Below are 18,852 nucleotides of genomic sequence, written 5' to 3' on the forward strand. Positions count from 1 at the left end.
AGTGGCAATAGGTGACTTACCTCGACTTTCAACAAATTTTGTCACCTAATTCCCACAATAGTTTGGATGTGATTTTCTTCCAATGAATGAGATCTAATCACCCAAGAAAATGTGGTTAGCGAGATGATATTGTATGGCTACAACCAAGAGCAGCCACCTAGGTGTTGTGAGCAATGTTGCTTGAAGCATAAACATTTTTTGGAAGTGGATACATAGAAGTGTTATCTTCCAAAAATTTAGGAAGTGAAGCATCTACTATATATATAGATTGAATTTATATTTAAAAAAAACATCCAAAATACCAAATTCGTTGTAGAAGATATGAAAGCATGCATATTTGTACATCAATAATTAATTATTTGAGCATCAACCATCTAGAATATATATTTTTCTCCTCTTCTCTTGCCTTTGCCTCTACCTCGATTGTCTAGGGATATTAGTTAACATTGTCTAATTTTGATCAAATTACCTAATCCAAGCCTTAAAATATGGTGGAAAAAGATTAACATGCTTGAACAATGATTTTGACTTTTTTGTAAGGTAATTTTTTGCTAAGTCCATGAGAAAAGAGGTCAACAATTAACACCACCAACACTAGGGTACATGAGGACATATAAAGCTTGGTGCTCTTGATTAAATGCCAATCACATACCCTCATGCATGATATAATCTAATGAAATGTCACAATCTCATTGATCGTGAATTCTGAAAAATTGTTAATTCTGATGAATTTTGAATAGGATATGAAATTTTATTTTTTCCATATGAAGTCCAATGAGGCTAGAACCACTCTCAAGCATGCTGACTCATTTCGTCGTAATGTCAAGAATTTTACTAAAAGGATGAAAACGAAAGATAAAGGAGAATGTATCTTTTATTTTAAGAATTTAATATTACCATGAGGGAGCATATAGGAAGCATTTGAGCATCAAGGGAGCACCTTGGGGGTTTCTGGGAAGCCCCAACCCAACTTAAGTCAAAGAAAAAAAATAGAGCCCCGCAAAACTTTTCATCTCCCTTTGGATCCACTAGCGATCCATAATGAATACTTTTTACAGATCCGCAGATCAGGCTCACACATTTATGGATTTTGAGGAATCACCTCAAAATGGCAGAACGTGGATCCAATTTTTGGATCCGCAATTCCACTGGAGGACCGCCCAAGGATCCGTACGGGACACGACTCCAGCCTTGGATCCTTAGGGGCTAGGGGGGAGGATCGTACACCATTAGTTGTGAGTGAGTCATAGAGTATGCAATATTTCCATCTCAATCTTCAGATGATCGATATTGCAAAGGTGTGGAAGCGCTTGAGTCTTTTGTACAATACAAAATATAAATCAACAAAGAAATATTGTGGAGTTATAAAATAAAGTAAATCAACCTAGCTCTGATACCATTAACTTATTAATTACAAGTTGATTCGCCTCCTTGATGACTTGGGTTAGAAAAAAAATTGGTTGGGACCAAAATGGTTGTATCTTTAACATATTTTCAACTTTGGAATTGAAAAAACCATGCTAATCTTTCCATCTGGTGGCCATGGACAAAAGGGACATTACTCCTAGAGAAGTTATAGTTGTGAACCTTGCAAAAATCAAGGCCATTATGGAATTCCTAACTAAAGGATGCTCCTAAGCTACACTATTTCAATGGATTGGTTGGGTATTATAGGAGATTCAGAGAATAATTTTCCAAGATAGCTAATCCCATTACCAATGTCAAGAAGAAGGGTAAGTCATTTGTATGGATAAAGTAGTTTCAACAGGCCCTTTTGAGGCTCACAAATTTGTAAACCACTGCTCTAGTCCTAAAATTGCTAGAAATGGGCCAAGATTTGTAGTATTTACATATTCTAGAAATCATATTATTATGTAATAGTAATTTATCATTTCATGGAGTTGTTCATTAGTCAAGCCACAAGATCATTATGAAGGCACCAAGAGGAAATCCTGATCAGTTAGGAAAATGCTTGTGTTCCACAACCATGTATGTGGACATCAAGGTGCATATGGGGGCCCCCATCTCGAATTAAATTACCATCAGAAGTAGACATTCCTCATTGTTTACTGCACATCATGCCTACATCCATGTTAATCACATGTGCATTTCTATGTGTATAGACTATCACTTGAGTAAGAGTTTCATGAAAATTCCCATGTTGTAAGACCATATTTTTTCATATTAAGAAAATGGAGTCTACCCCAAGTCACTCGAATAGTTTAGGTTGCCATAAGAAAAGTAGGTGCTTTTCCTTAAGATGTGAACATTTCATTTTAAGCAGTGTGATAATGCGATTTTAGAAAAGCATTAAAAGATGGAATGAGCATGCACATTTGGCATGCTAGTGTTATATTCTCCTTGAGGCATGAATGAAAATCTAAGAAGACTCTAACAAGGATCGAAGATATTGAATAGTTAGAGAGGTTGGGTGGTTGTAGTCTCACTTAGAGGTGTAGACAAGCAATTTAAGCACCATGAGAAGTTGTGAGGCAATCTTAGGACATTTGACAAGTTGAAGGAAGGAAAATTGGCAGTGGTACTAAGTGAACATTCCTTGATTAAATTTGATAGTAGATACCCTCTCCTTGGCACTACCACTTTGCAAGATGAAGAAGAAATGTGAAATATATGTGAAACCCACTAAAGAATTTGGAAAGTTTGTTACAACATATATAGGTGGTTTTGTCATGTTGTAAAAGGAGGTGTTGGAACTTGGAAGGCGACCATTGGAGTAAATTTTTCATGGAGTGTCAAGGAGGTGCAAGGATATGATAAGGAGTGAATTACAAAAATCTAAGAAATATGCCATAATGGGTTATGATATTACTATTTTGGGACATCCAAAGTTGAAGGTGTATTTTATGTAGGTGTAGTGACTAGTCTAAGCACTTGGTGCAAACCACATCTTATGGGCATCTTGGACCTTTGGTGTGTGTTAGTGGTGTTAATTCATTGCATTTGACAATCACTAGCTATAATGTGTTCCATGAATGAAAAAATGTAGAAATTCTCACTGTAGATCACTTGATAATGCAATGTACTAAAGAAAAATACCTGATCTACTTCTACATACAAACTTGTGCAAGCTTAATCGATTTTGAGCAATATCAAATATAATACATATAACAAAGAATGAGAAATCAATCACACATGGACACAGAAGAATACTCTGGGAAAAGCCTCAGCTAAGAACCCCGCTATCTGTAATATCATACAAGTGGAAATATCTACGGATTACACAAAGCTTTAGCTCACAAGCTATCCATCTCTCAGTACAATCCCTCAATGCTCCTCATAGACTGAATAGACACAACATATGCCTTCCTTCAGTCCTCCAAGCCTCCTATTTCCTTGCACATTTTCTCCTGGGTCCTTTGGCTACCACCTGTGTGAACTCACCTCTCACACAACTCACCAAAACCCTGAAATAACTGCACAATCATGAAGGAGATAATTCCTTTTGCATGGATGAGTTTCCTTTATAGGAAAATTCCTCCAATTGATAGTACATTGTCCCTTCCTTTAATCTCAACTGGGTCTTTGCCTGAACTAACATGCTTGAGTTATTTATGAGAGAATATTTAGTTATCTGAAGTACACTAGTTGCATGCATGCATGCATTAACTAATTGAACTCACAATTAGTTCCTCCAACTATTTGGAACTAATTTAACTGGACTTAACTCAGTTAACTGAGCTAACTAATTACAACTCAAATACAACTCATCCTTATCTCCTTCATTAAGGGATAACTTCCTCAATCAAAGGGTTAACTGTTGCATGTCTTCACAAAGACTTCATGTTTGATTTTCTCCAACTAATTAACTCAAGATGACTTAATTAATTATTTTTCAAACATCTAGTGAGACTAAATTCGAATTTTAATTCTCAATTTTGATTCAAGGACAAATGAAACTTAGAATATATCTCGAAATGCTATTTATAGCAATGCTATTTTTAGCATTTCTATTTTTTGCTATTTCCAACAGAGTTGGAGTATATCCTGAAATGCTATTTATAGTAATGCTATTTTTAGAATTTCTATTTTTAGCATTTCTTATTACTATTTTCAACACTCCCTCTCAATAAGGAAGGCATTCAACTTGAACCCAATCCTGAACCTTTGGAATGTTCTGCATGCAACACTTCTCTCAAGTGTTGTTGCTCCAGCAACTCTAGAAACAAAAAATATCCAAACTGAATCAGAATGATGCCTCTATCATCAAAGTCTCTGACTGTTATTGCCTCTGTCGACTGAAAAACTCTACACCCCTGTGCTCTTCAGTATTTGACTGCTCTAGCCTCTATCACTTTGATCTCTGACTGCATCAATCACACTGATTCTTCCTGCTGCATCCATGCTGCTACTGGTCCTATCTCCCAACACTCCATCCGCACTGCATCTCCTCTCATCATGTTGCATTGTGCTACCCACTGCTGCGTTGCAACTCAGTTACTGAGAAGTAAGTAACTGATCTCCCAACTAACCTCCCTATTAGGCTAGAAACATCCTCTGATGTTGAAGCTCCCTTTGCTACTGACAAGTGATCCCTCTATGACCTCTGTGCTGCTGCAACAACTCCCTGCATCTCGCACCATTGCACACCTCTCTATGCCATCATGCACTAGTGTAACACTCATGTGCCTCTCACATTGCTACATCTTGCTAGCTCTGCACTGTCTTGGGACTCCCACACTGTAGCTCTCTCTTCCGCTCCATCTGCATCCGTCTCTACCCACTCGGCCAATCCTACTACTCCTTGTCGGGGCTCCCATAGCAAGGTCTAAACAAAGAGGTTGGGTACCTTAAGGATCCTACCCCTATTTTAGCCTTCTTGGGACTATCTCTTCACATTGCCCCACCTCACACCTGGAGGTATGGCTACATGTGATCCCTCTGCCCACCTGGCTTGAAATTTCCCCCTACTGGAGGTCTCTGCATGAGTGGACGCCTACACTCGATCTCCTCTCGGCTTCTCTAGTTGTGGCTGCTCCACAACCTCTTGAAGCTACTTGACCAATTATGGCTCCTTCACAATTGTTTGAGACTTCTTCTGGTGTTGCATGTTGAGAGGTAATTTACTCTCCATATCAAACATGAAGTCTCTAACAGTTTCCTTGCTCCTCAAGGCTTTGCATGCATCTTGAACCTCAAGAGCATATAGGTTCTTAACTCATGAACCGATCTGCTTCACCTGTCTCGTGGTGATGTTTCTAAGGAAAACCTTTCCCTTATTGAAGACTACATCATAGCCTTTGTCCTCTAGCATCGCGATCGATACCAAGTTCTTCTTCAGTCCTGGCACATACTTCACATTTTTCAAGGTAATGCGAGCTCCATGCTCCCTCTGAAAAACAACCGTGCCTACTCTTGAGACACTATACTTTTCATCATTACCGATTTCTATGAGTATCTTGAGGTCTTTCTCCTCCAAGGTACTAAACAAACTATTATCACCGCCCATGTGGAATGAGGCTCCACTGTCAAGGAACCAACCACAACCCATCATTGATGAAACCATGCATGCGATGAGGGTGAAATCCAATTCGAACTGTGAGGCCAGTGCCTCATCATTTGATCCCTTCGAGGATCCCTTCTTGGATTTCTTCTGTGGACAATTTGTAGCATAATAGCCCACCTCATGACAATGAAAGCATCGTACTTTCGATTTTTCAATCATCTTCCCACCATGGGAAGAACTCAATTTGGGATGAGAATCCTTCTCCTTCCCTTTCTTTGCCTTACTCGCTAAGGCTCAATTTTCTTCATCATCTTGCTTTGATGAAGATGCATCTCTGGTGCTTCTCCTTATCTCCTCCTGCATTAGATCCAACCAAAGTCGTTCCTAATCTGGCAGTTTCTCTCTTCCATTTACCGAGTCTTGGTAGCTATGCTTGCTCTTAGGAAGACTGAGGAGAGCAAGACTCACCATGTCATCATCGACTATCATGATCCCTACACTTCCAAGCTCATCCCTACAGGTGGTGATCTTGTTTAGATATGTAGAGATCGTGTCACCCTTTTCACACTTGATTTTCTGAAGCTTGTCTTTCAGCGCCAACTTCTTCTCATCGTTGTTGTTCTGATATAGATCCTTCAATGTTTTCCACATTGAAAATGGTGTCTCCTTCCCATGGAGACTTGAGACAATGTGGTCTCAAACTCCCTCTAGAAGAATCCTACTTGTGCTAGCCACACATTTCTTCCATTCTGCCAATTCTTGGGCATTAGTAGCTGCTAGCTTGGGTACTTCTTGACCAATGAAGTCCTTCAAACGATTGTCCTCTAATACCTCTTCCATGCGATCCTTCCATGCTATGTAATTCGAGCTACCATCCAAGGCATACTCGAGTCTCAAGCCACTGAATGCCATTGGTGAACTTTGAGATGTGATAAGAAATCAATTTTGTACCTACAATCAAGAACTTCAAACTTCAAACTTCTCCCTTCTTTGTATACTATTCTCCACTTTGATCACCTTTGCTCCGATACCATCTAGAAATTCTCACTGTAGATCACCTGATAATGCAATATACTAAAGCAAAATACTTGATCTACTTCTACAAACAAACTTGTGCAAGCTTAATCGATTTTGAGAAATATCAAATAGAACACATATAACAGAGAATGAGAAATCAATCACACATGAACACAGAAAAATACTCTAGGGAAAGCCTCAGCTAAAAACCCTGCTATCTGTATTATCATGCAAGTGGAAATATCTATGAATTACACAAAGCTTTAGCTCACAAGCTATCCAGCTCTCAGTACAATCCCTCAATGCTTATCATAGACTGAATAGACACAACATATGCCTTCCTTCAGTCCTCCAAGCCTCCTATTTCCTTACATAGTTTCTCCTTGGTCCTTTGGCTACCACCTGTGTGAATTCACCTCTCACACAACTCACCAAACACTGAAATAAATGCACAATCCTGAAGGAGATAATTCCTTCTACATGGATGAGTTTCCTTTATAGGAAAATTCCTCCAACTGATAGTACATTGTCCCTTCCTTTAATCTCAACTGGGTATTTGTCTGAACTGAACTGCATGAGTTATTTATGAGAGAATATTCAGTGATCTGAAGTACACCAGTTGCATGCATGCATGCATTAACTAACTGAACTCACAATTAGTTCCTCCAACTATTTCGAACTAATTTAATTGGACTTAACTCAGTTAACTGAGCTAACTAATTATAAATCATCGTTATCTCCTTAATTAAGGGATAACTTCCTCAATCAAAGGGATAATTGTTGCATGTCTTCACAAAGACTTCATGTTTGATTTTCTCCAACTAATTAACTCAAGATGAATTAATTAATTATTTTTCAAACAACTAGTGAGACTAAATTCGAATTTTAATTCTCAATTTTGATTCAAGGACAAATCAAAATTGGAATATATCTTGAAATGCTAGTTATAGCAATGCTATTTTTAGCATTTCTATTTTTTGCTATTTCCAACAAAGTTGGAGTATATCCTGAAATGCTATTTTTAGCATTTCTTATTGCTATTTTCAACAAAAAATCCCACAATGGCTTAACCATTTGGCATTGTAAGGTGTGTTATGCCATAGTTTTGAGGAGACAATTAGAACCATATTAGAGTGTGATGGGTTGTACCCTGGACTTAGGTCCACTTGCATGGGTTGAGGTGTAAAGGTACCTGTTAATGGTGCTGGACCCGCGAACATGTCAAGGGGATCTCCCTGGTAAGAAGTCCCAATTAGACCTCAAACTATTTGGTGTAGGAGTCCTAGCAGTGGGTCGTAAGGTAATGCCTTGACCACGGTGTCGCACACAGGCAAGTAAGATAACTCTGTCAGCAGCAAGGGTGTGACTGATGTAGAGAATCAAGAAATGTGTATCAGAGGTTCCAACACTTCGAAGGGGGAGGAAGGTGAAGGTGAGCTCTAGGTTGAAAAGGATAAATCCCAACTCGGCTAGGAACACACCACACAAAGGACATGCACAACTTCTGGGAGAGAAGTCCACTCAGATGCGGCAATCACAACATACAAGGTAATATAACATGAACAACACTCATGGATTAGCTCGAGACGAGTGTGACGGTTGATATAGCAAGGTTCATGAGAAACGTTTGTCTGATGTCCGACAGAGCATTTGACACATACGATGACAACATTAACAACAAGATTCATATAATTACATACAAATCGGTTCATATACAAGTACGTAAGTTAAACAACATATATCATCAAGGCAACCAGAATAGTCCAACTACAATAACAACATATGCATGAAAATGTGTTGGCTCTTATTATTAAAGAAGTGTAAGTCACAATCATACAATACACAATGTAAACCTGCTAACCCCAACAACGGAACGTTATAGCCACATCCACCTTCTCCTCCAAAGAGATGTACTAGCTCCGTGTAGTGGAGAAGCCAAGGAACGTTACAATACTTTCCAAGCCTTCTTCAAGATAGAATTAGTAGAAGCTTGGCTGACTAAACGCCTCTACAATGAGTTATGAGGGACTATTTATAGCAAAGGATGGGGTGACCCTTGACATTCCCCTTTGTGATAGTTCAACTACCCTCATGACTCTTCACCTACACTATGACTATTACATCCAACCATTGACACTTGACTTACACTTGACATGACTCAATATTACAATGCACATGTACTCATGTGAGACAATATGGCTTGAGCAAGCCCTGCAAGACATCACTGACACATGGTCCGCTGTGATGAGACCAACTCTTTGACATGCTTGTGATGGTGAATGTGTTGAGCTAATGCCAAGCTTGGTCATCCGTGATGGTGTGCATGCACCTCATTGTCATATCTTGCTGAAGCAAACTCTTGCCTCCATTGCAACCAGTACATTGGTTCGACCCCTTCATCCAACTCATTTTCTAACATGTGCATGGGCTTCTTGGGTATGGTTGAACCAGCCACACACTAATGCATAATACCTGTGTTGATCCTCAAGTGTGTGCTGGTGGTCATGCACAACAACTTGCCAAAGTACATGTTCAACCCTAGTTGGACTTGCTTCTTGTCTTTTCCTTGGTGAGTGTGTTGAATGGGTTAGATTGCATGCGTGTGCTTAAGGACATGCATGTTGTTGGATCCCTTACATGCGATCAACAACATTTCTCACCATGTCTAATATGTGTCAGCTGCTGGGACGGATCCTTAACTCATATTGGCAATGTTTCATCTGCGAGTTCATGTTGCGTCCACTGTTGTTCCGGTTCCTGTTGCAACTCATTGGACTGGCAGTGCAGCTTCATGTTCTTCCTGAGTTGCTGCTTCAGTACATGCAACTCCTTCTTTGTTTCATCTTCTGCCTTCACGCGATCTTCATGTCACGCCGTCACATCATAGCTTGAGTCTCCAAAGTTTCTTGCATTATCAGTGCATCTACTTGATCTTGCAACTTTTCTCCACCTCTATGTTGTTAACAACCTTCCTCTTGCATTCGATGCATTCGGTATGCTGCCTTCAACTGTTGATCATGATGCTACTCATTGTGATGTTGTTGCTTGATGTCCTTGTCCACAAACAACTTGATGTCTTTGTGAGTCGGTAAGCCCATGGACCCTTGATCGATTGCATCCCCAAGCGTGCTTTGAATGGTGTCTTCATCTCTGCTCTCTTGGAAACCGTTATACCTATATTGCTGAGAGATAGATGAACACCTGTGATATGTGGAGACATGGAAACACTCATAGCAAGCAATCTGTCAGTTGAAAACCAAAATGAACATGAGAACCTACTTGCAACATACCTGGGTGGATGATCATGAAGGTTGTGCAATTTCGGCTGGGAGGTTGGGAGACCGACTGCCAAGACTGCACAAGGCATATTTTGGGCTACTAGGAGACTGACTGACTGCTCAAATTGTGCAATGCACAGTCCATTCTGGCTACTGACTATTGGGATTGCGCAATGCGCAATTCCATCTGGGAAGGACTACTAGCCCAAGGACATATTTGCGCAATTTCTTGGGCCATGCAGCCACTGTCCTCTAGAAATGCACAAAACAGTCCTGGAGGGCAGTGCTAGGAAGGAATGCACAAATTTGGAGAGGAAGGTGAGCCTTCCTTTCCCATATTGCTCAATGTAGCCTTGGTGAAGGCACAGCCCAGGCCAAGGTTGCCCTGACTTGCCAATGGGCGATTGAAAGCAAGTAAGTCAGTGAATGCATGGCAACACTAAGTGATAACAAAAGTGATTGACAGTGCATGCACAACATGAATGAAATATTTAGAAAAAAGATCAACATGCATGTGGGTGAGGCAGTTCGTCGGTTGGGCAAACGTCTGTACAAAACAATTTCATGCATTCGACAGTAGTGAGATAGCAATGAAAACTGGAACATAGCTAGGACAAGCTAGTATATCTGTAAATGACAGAAAGCATTCAAAGAAATCAAGAAAACAATACTTCTACAAGAAAAAACACAAAAAGAGACAGAAATGTAGCGCAAGGCATGGGAAGCAGGCTTACCCCAAAACAGTTGAGCTAAATGTGCCGACTACTCCTGGATGTGATGTGGGATGTCAAAGCTGCAAAGTTGTGAGGAATGAGCTCTGCAACATCTGGCTGATGAGTTTTAATAACATTGAGGTTGTGACGCGCATGCCACGAATCTAGGGGAAGCGACACTTAGTGGGAGGTTTCGAATTGCTCCTTGCATGTAACCTCCAACTGCTAAACATAGGTCCCTAAAACAAGGGATTCCTTTGCATGCTACCTTGGGAGAAGGAGCCCATGCATGCAAGTCTGTTTTTCTCAGTCCTAAAGAGAACCGGTCAACTCAGCTACACATGCAAGAGACTACTCGACTGCTTGGAGAAAAATGCGCATTTCTGGCTAGGAGTTGGGCTGGCTGCCAAGGAGATTTGCACAATTTTTGGGCAAAGCAGCTCACTGCTGCCCAGATTTGCGCAAATCCTGGGCTGAATGGCCTACTGCCAGGAAATTTTGTGCAAATCCTGCTAGGAGGGTTGGCTGGTAGGATTGCGCAATCCTGGAGCCCAGCAGGCTGTCAGAGAGGATTGCGCAATTCCTAGAGGGAAGGCTGGTTTCCCTCCAGAAATGTGAAATTTTCAAGAGGATGTTGCTCAACCTACAGCTAGACCAAGTCTGGGTGAGCAGCTTGTGAGGGGAATGGATCAACTGTGATTGACAGGCTACCTTTATGCAAGGAAAACACTTGAAGCTTGAGTACTTGACAAAGCAAGACAAAGTGTTGTGTAAGGTTGGTAGGGAGGCTCCAAAATAGGCTAAGGAAAAATTTTGGAGGGTGGTTGTAGCCACTACAACACTTGGCGACACACTGGTAGAACTCCAGCTCTCTGAATGGACCTTGTTCGTGAAAAGAAAATCTAACACCTCTGGAAGTATTGTTCAGTTCCCAACTCATCTTAGCTTCACACTAGTTTGATTGTAAGATGTAACATCTTCCATACTCTTGGTCGATTGACACACATTCCAAGCCAAGGAAACATAGTTGTTTTGATTTGGGTTGACGGGTATATAGGTACACAAGCAATATAGTCATCAAAGTCTTAGTTTCATCTCTGGTGTTGCTCCACTGCTAGTAGGCCTGGACAGTACACCGGTGGAGTCACATAGGAACACAAGCATGGCTCTGCTACCAGTGAGCCTGGTTTGTACCCCGGTGGAGTTACTTGTATCACCTCCTAGCACACAAAGCCTTTCTCTTCTTTCACTTTATTCATTTTTCATTTTTCACTTTTTGACTTTTCATTTTTTTCTTCTTTTTTCATTTTTCATTTTCACTGTGCATAGCACTTATTCATTTCAGAGGTGGAAGAGGGATCCCAACTTATTGAGAGTTGAGGAGGTTGTCTCAGCAGAGAAGTAGTTTATTATATCTCTGACGTGCCTGTTAAGTTTTTCCCCTCACCTTACTCTACATAACTGAGCTGACAAGCGTTAACCCACAAACAATCAACTAGAGAAGATGACACTAGTTAGCGCACAAACGTTGTGTTTACACCAAGGTTCACTTCGAATAGTAAGTATTTTCCTTCGACATATCACAGACTAAGAGTAACAAGTTCATCATACAGATGCAAGATGACAAATAACCAAGTAGTGATAGATGTACAAACCCTCTTGTACTTTACCCAGCTCGTTTCATGAGTCACACATGGTTTTATGCAAAAATAACCTATGAATGAAACAAGTGAATGAACTAACAATCAACAAAGCAATGTAAGAGCAGAAGAAAAAATGAAAGCGAAGTAAGTAAACAAAAAAGAAAGAAAACAAACAAGCAATCAAAACATTAAAGCAAACAAGCATGCAAGCAAACAAATGAAAGAAAACACTACTCCTACTCTTGTACTAATGGTGCATGGGCCTGATCATGTGAAGTGATACTTCCAATGCAGCCACCGGCACATTGGTAGACCCATGTTAGTGAAGGCTTGGTCTGCGAGTAACCCAGTCATGTGGACTAGAATACAAGAAATATATAATAATGAAGACAACCACACTTCGTGTATCAAAGTGCCCACGGGACATAAGTGAGTGCATGTGCATGACGGACAGTCCGTGGACTTATCATGGTGCTGCTTGACACTACATGCAACTTTGAAGCGAAAGCACACTCTTGACTAAGATATGCAAGAAAACGAAAGAAACAAAGATAACTTGCGTCGGGAACAAGTGCTTGCAATGTAAGACTGCTCCAATACACGAGAAATGGGATCATGCAATTCGAGTGGAGGAAGTGTGATCTGTGTGTGAGATGGATCTTCAATGCATACAGACGAGTGATGAGGAGCCTTGGGTGACTGAACAGTTTCATGATTGGAAGTGAGACTAAACCCAAGAGAGTGAGGGCTCGACATAACCATCAGCTTAGGCTGAAGTGCCTCAATAGTCTTAGGTGTGTCAAATTCATCATTAGGTAGATCATCATAAACTGGTGGCTTTGAAAGATCAATTGCGATAGATTCATGATTCTTATCAAAATTGGAAGAAAATGGATCACAACCACCACGATCCAAAAAATCAATGAATTCTTCGACATCCTCATGATTGGATGAATCAAACAGAGGGGTAGATGAAAAGTGAATGAAATCATCCTCTATGTTTCCGGAAAATACAGATGAAGGATCAAGTGGATCTTCATGAATAACTTATCCTCTCCGTTATCGAATGATGGACTAGCATCTGGTGAGTCCTGCAAGTGATCAATAATGGGTGCATCCGTGGATGAAGACACACACACAAGATCATGGATGGAAGGTTCATCAAACAAGCTAGGAAAGAATGGAGGGGGATCAGACGGAAGGGAGTCATCCTTCGCCAAGTGTTCATGTTCAAGCTCCCACTCATACTCTTCATGAATGACAGCGCATGTTGGTTGTGCAACACCAACTCCATCAGTGGGTTGTTCCTCATTCACAACAAGTGAAGAGTCAGGAATGGATGAGCACAAGACAACATCATCTGGAGGAACTCCTGAGTGTGAAGACAGAGGTTGAAGAAAAGAATGCATATGGGAACTCAAAGGACTCACAAGCAACTCTGTGCAAAAATTGAGTGGAGTGATGTTGGGAGGGTGTGAAGGGTGAACCGATGTGCGAACATGATCCTCAGCATCACTGGGCGATGATGGAACTGTGGAATGAGAGGGAGGCAGACAATCCGTTGAGACAGTTCCTACTCCCACATGGGATTGCGCAATTCCATAAATGAAGAAGGTTGAGCAAGGCTTGACATCAAGCTTCCACTTGGGACAAAAGATTTCTTAAGACAGTATTTGAACCAGTCCTAGAGATAAGCAAACTTCATCTGGCTCCTCGGAGCCTGAAACTGCAAGTCATGGAAGCGCTGCCAAAAATCAATAACGGATTCATGTGGAGCCCTCTGTTGCTATAATAGTTTCCAGTCAAGATGGTCTGGATCAAAATGATGGAATGTGTCTTCAATAAGATCACAAGATTTCTCACATGAGTGCACAGAGTCAGCTGGTAGGTTGAGCACCCAACAAAATGGAGATTTGTGAAGCGTGTATGCGAGCAGCAACCTGGCCTGTTCATCAGTAAACTCATCTTCCTCATAAATCATGGAAAGAAGGCTATTTAAGTGCTCAAGCTAGGCCACTTCGCCTTCACCATCATACGTGTGAGTGGAAGAGATTGAAAATCTTCCCTGAGTCTAAGACATCTTCACGATTCGAAAAACACCTCAGGGGAAGAAGAATGCAAGACTCCATGAAAGATATGCAAAGGTTCAAAATTGGATGAGAGGACACTTCTTGTCATCAGGGCCTCCTTCTAGCACAAGAAATGTTGACGGTGCTGGACCCGCCAACATGTCAAGGGGATCTTCCCAGTAAGAAGTCCCAATTATACCTCAGACCGTTTGGTGTAGGAGTCCTAGCAGTGGGTTCTAAGGTAATGCCTTGACCACGGTGTCGCACAGAGGCAAGTAAGATATCTCTGTCATTAGCAAGGGTGTGATTGATGTAGAGAGTCAAGGAATGTGTACGAGAGGTTCGAACACTTTGAAGGGGGAGGAAGGTGAAGGTGAGCTCCAGGTTGAAAGGGATTAGTTCTAACTTGGCTAGGAACACACCACACAAAGGACATGGATAGCTTCTGGCGGAGCAGTCCACTTGGATGTGGCAGCCACAACATACAAGGTAAGATAACATGAACAACAATCACAGATCAGTTTGAGACGAGTGTGATGATTGATGTAACAAGGTTCATGAGAAAGGTCTATCTGATGTCCAGTAGAGTAGTCGACACAGATGGTGATACCATTAACAACAAGATTCATATAATTGAATACAAATCAGTTCATATACAAGTACGTAAGTTAAACAACATATATCATTAAGGAAACCGAAACAGTCCAACTACAATAACAACATATGCATGAAAATGTGTTGGCTCTTATTATTAAAGAAGTGTAAGTCACAATCATACAATACGCCATGTAAACCTGCTAGCCCCAATAGTGGAACGTTATAGCCACATCCCCCTACTCCTCCAAAGAGATGTACTAACCCCATGTAGTGGAGAAGTCAAGGCGCACTACAATACTGTCCAAGCGTTCTTTAAGATAGTCTTAGTGGAAGCTTGGCTAACCAAAACCCTCTACAATGAGTTATGAAGGACTATTTATAGCAACGGGTGGGATGACCCTTGACATTCCCCTTTGTGACAGTTCAACTACCCCCATGACTCTTCACCTACTCTATCACTGTTACATCCAACCATTGACACTTGACTTACACTTGACATGACTCAACATTACAATGCACATGTACTCATGTGAGACAACATGGCTTGAGCAAGCCTTGCAAGACATCGTTGACACTCAGTCCAATGTGATGAGACCAACTCTTTGAAATTCTTGTGATGGTGAAGGTGGTGAGCTAATGCCAAGCTTGGTCATCCATGATGGTGTGCATGCACCTCATGGTGACATCTTACTGAAGCGAACTCTTGCCTCCGTAGCGACAGGTGAATTGGTTTAGCCCCTTCATCCAACTCATCTACTAAAATGCACATGGGCTTCTTGGGTATGGTTGAACCGGACACACACTGATGCATAATGTCAATGTTGATCTTCAAGTGTTTTTCAGTGGGCATGCGGATCAACTTGGCGAAGTACATGTTTAGACCCATTTGGACTTGCTTCTTGTCTTTGCCTTGGTGACTGTGTTGAATGGGTTGTATTGCATGTGTGCGCTCAATGACATGCATGCTACTGGATCCCTTGCATGTGATCAACAACATTTCTCACCATGTTTGACCTGTGTCAGCCACTGGGATGGATCCTTAACTCGTACTAGCACAGTTTCATCCGCGAGTGCATGTTGCGCCCACTATTGTTCTGGTTCCTACTACAACTCATTGGACTCTCTATGCAAGTTCATGTTCTTCTTGAGTTGCTGCTTCAGCACATGCAACTCCTTCTATGTTCCATCTTTTGCCTTCGCGCAATCTTCATGTCGTGCCGTCACTTCATAGCTTGAGTCTCCAAAGTTGCTTTCATTATTAGTGGATCTGCTTGATCTTGCAACTTTTCTTCGCCTCTATGTTTTCAACAACCTTCCTCTTGCATTCAGTGTGTTTGCTACATTCATTGAATTCACTGCATTCAATATACTGCATTAAGTTGTTGTTCATGATGCTGCTTGATGTCCTTGTCCACGCACAACTTGATGTCTTTGTGAGTAGGTAAGCCCATGGACTCTTGATCGACTACATCCCCAAGTGTGCTCTGAACGGTGTCTTCATCTCTGCTCTCTTGGAAACCATTGTACCTATACTACTGAGCGGCATATGAGCACTTGTGATACCTAGAGACATGGCAACACTCATAGCAAGCAATCTATCAGTCGAAAACTAAAATGAACATGAGAACCAACTTGCAACATATCTGGGTGAATGATCATGAAAGTTGTGCAATTTCGGCCGGGAGGTTGGGAGACCGACTACTAAGAACACACAAGGCACAGTCTGGGCTACTGGGAGACTGATTGACTACCGAAACTATGCAATGCATAGTCCATTCTGGCTACTGACTCTTTGGATTGTGCAATGCGTAATTCCAGCTGGGAAGGATTGTTGACCCAGGGACAGATTTGGCCAATTTCCTGGGCCAAGCAGCCACTGTCCTCTAGAAATGTGCAAAACAGTCCTGGAGGGCACTGCTAGGCAAGAATCGCAAAATCTGGAGAGGAAGGTGATCTTTCCTTTCCCAGATTGTGTAATGCAGCCTTGGTGAAGGTAGAGCCCATGCCAAGGTTGGCCCAACTCGTTGATGGGCGACTGAAAGAAAGTAATGCTGTGAATTCATGGCAACACTAAGTGATTGTAGAAGTGATTGAAAATGCATGCAAAACATGAATGAAATATTTAGCAAACATATCAACATCCATGTGAGTGAGGCAGTTCACCGGTTGGACAAACGTTCGTGCAAAATAGTTTCATGCATGTGACAGTAGTGAGATAGAAATGAAAACTGAAACAGAGCTAGGACAAGCTAGTATATATGTAAAAGATAGAAAGTGTTCAAAGAAATCAAGAAAACAATACTCATACAAGCAAAAACACAAAAAGCAATAGAAATGCAGCATAAGGCATGGGAAGCGGGCTTACCACAAAATAGCTGAGCTGAATGTGCCGACTGCTCCTAGATGTGATGTGGGATATTAGAGCTACAAGGTTGATGTGAGGAATGAGCTCTACAGCGCCTGTTTGATGAGTTTTGATAACATCGATGTTGTGACACACATGTCGCGAATCTAGGGGAAGCAAAACTTGGTGGGAGGTTTCAGAATTGCTCCTTGCATGTAACCTCCAACTACTAAACATAGATCCCTGAAACAAGGGATGCCTTTGCATGCTGCCTTGGGAGAAGTAGCCCATGCATTCAAGTCTCCTTTCCTTAGTCCCGGATGGAACCAGTCAACTCAGCTGCACATGCAAGAGACTGCTCGATTGTTTGGATAAAAAATGTGCATTTCTGGTTGGGTGTTGGGTTGGCTTCCCAAGAGATTTGCACAATTTCTAGGCAGAGAACTGAATTTTTCCCAGATTTGCACAAATCCTGGGCTGAACAGCCTGCTGCTAGGAAAATTTGCATAAATCCTGCTGGGAGGGTTGGCTGGTAGGATTACGCAATATTGGAGCCCAGCAGGCTGTCAGAGAGGATTGCAGAATTCCTGGAGGGAAGGTTGGTTTTCCCACAAAAATGTGCAATTTTCAAGGGGAAGCTACTCAGCTTGCAGTTGAACCAAGTCTGGGTGAGCAGCCTATGAGGGGAATGGATCAATTATGACCTAGAGGCTACCTTTGTGTGAGGAAAACACTTGAAGCCTGAGTACTTGACAAAGCAAGACAAAGTGTTGTGTAAGGTTGGTAGGGAGGGTCCAAAATAGGCTAAGGAAAAATTTTGGAGGGTGGTTGTAGCTGCTACAACAGTACCCCATGAGTTGAGGAAAATAATTAAAATTATTACCTATATAAAGTGTTTTTAATATAAGAATAATGATTTTTGGTTGGAGAATGGAAGAGGAAGATAAGAAAGGAAAGGCACTGAGGTTTGTTGTAAATCAATCAAATGGAAGGAAAAATGTATCCTATTAGAAATATTTTTGAAGTTGCCTCTTCAATAGGACTAAATTTTAGCTAGAGCTAGGGAGTTGGACTTGGAAGCAATGATTGGGTACTCTAGAAATCCTAGACCTGTCATATCCAAGCTAGTCCATTAGATAGGTTTTCCTTGGGCTAAGGTAAAAATATCCCCTTTTTAATGTGGGTTTTAAACCTTCAACTTGAGAACGTTAAAAACAAGATCATGACATTGGAAGGAGGTCATGATTTACCAAAACTCAATACCAATGCTTAATCCGTGGTGTGATTCTTTCTAAGATGTCTCCTATTAGAAAGATTTTTCAAGTTGCCTATTCAATAGGACTAAATTTTAGTTGGAGCTAGGGATTTGGCCACAGAAACATTGATTGGGTACTCTAGAAATCCAAGACCTAACATATCCAAGCTAGTCCATTAGATATATTCACCTTGTGAAAAGTCTGCAAAGGCTAAGGTGCAAATGTCCCCCTTTTTAATGTGGGTTTTAAACCTTCCATTTGAGAATGCTAAAAACAAGGCCATGATCTTGAAAGGAGGTTCTTGATTATACCAAAACACAAGGCCAATGCTTAATCCATAGTGTGATTCTTTCTATTTGGATTTGGCCTTAAATGTTGAGATCTATCTTTAGGTCTAGTTATCGATATGTGATTTCATTTATGTGTTGTGAAGCTCTTAAGGGAAAAAGGGGATAACATGGTTATTTTCCA

Source organism: Pinus tabuliformis, chromosome 1_2 (assembly GCF_031772625.1).
Source record: "Pinus tabuliformis cultivar Carrire ecotype Pingquan chromosome 1_2, CPIR1, whole genome shotgun sequence".
NCBI classification, from domain to species: domain Eukaryota; kingdom Viridiplantae; phylum Streptophyta; class Pinopsida; order Pinales; family Pinaceae; genus Pinus; species Pinus tabuliformis.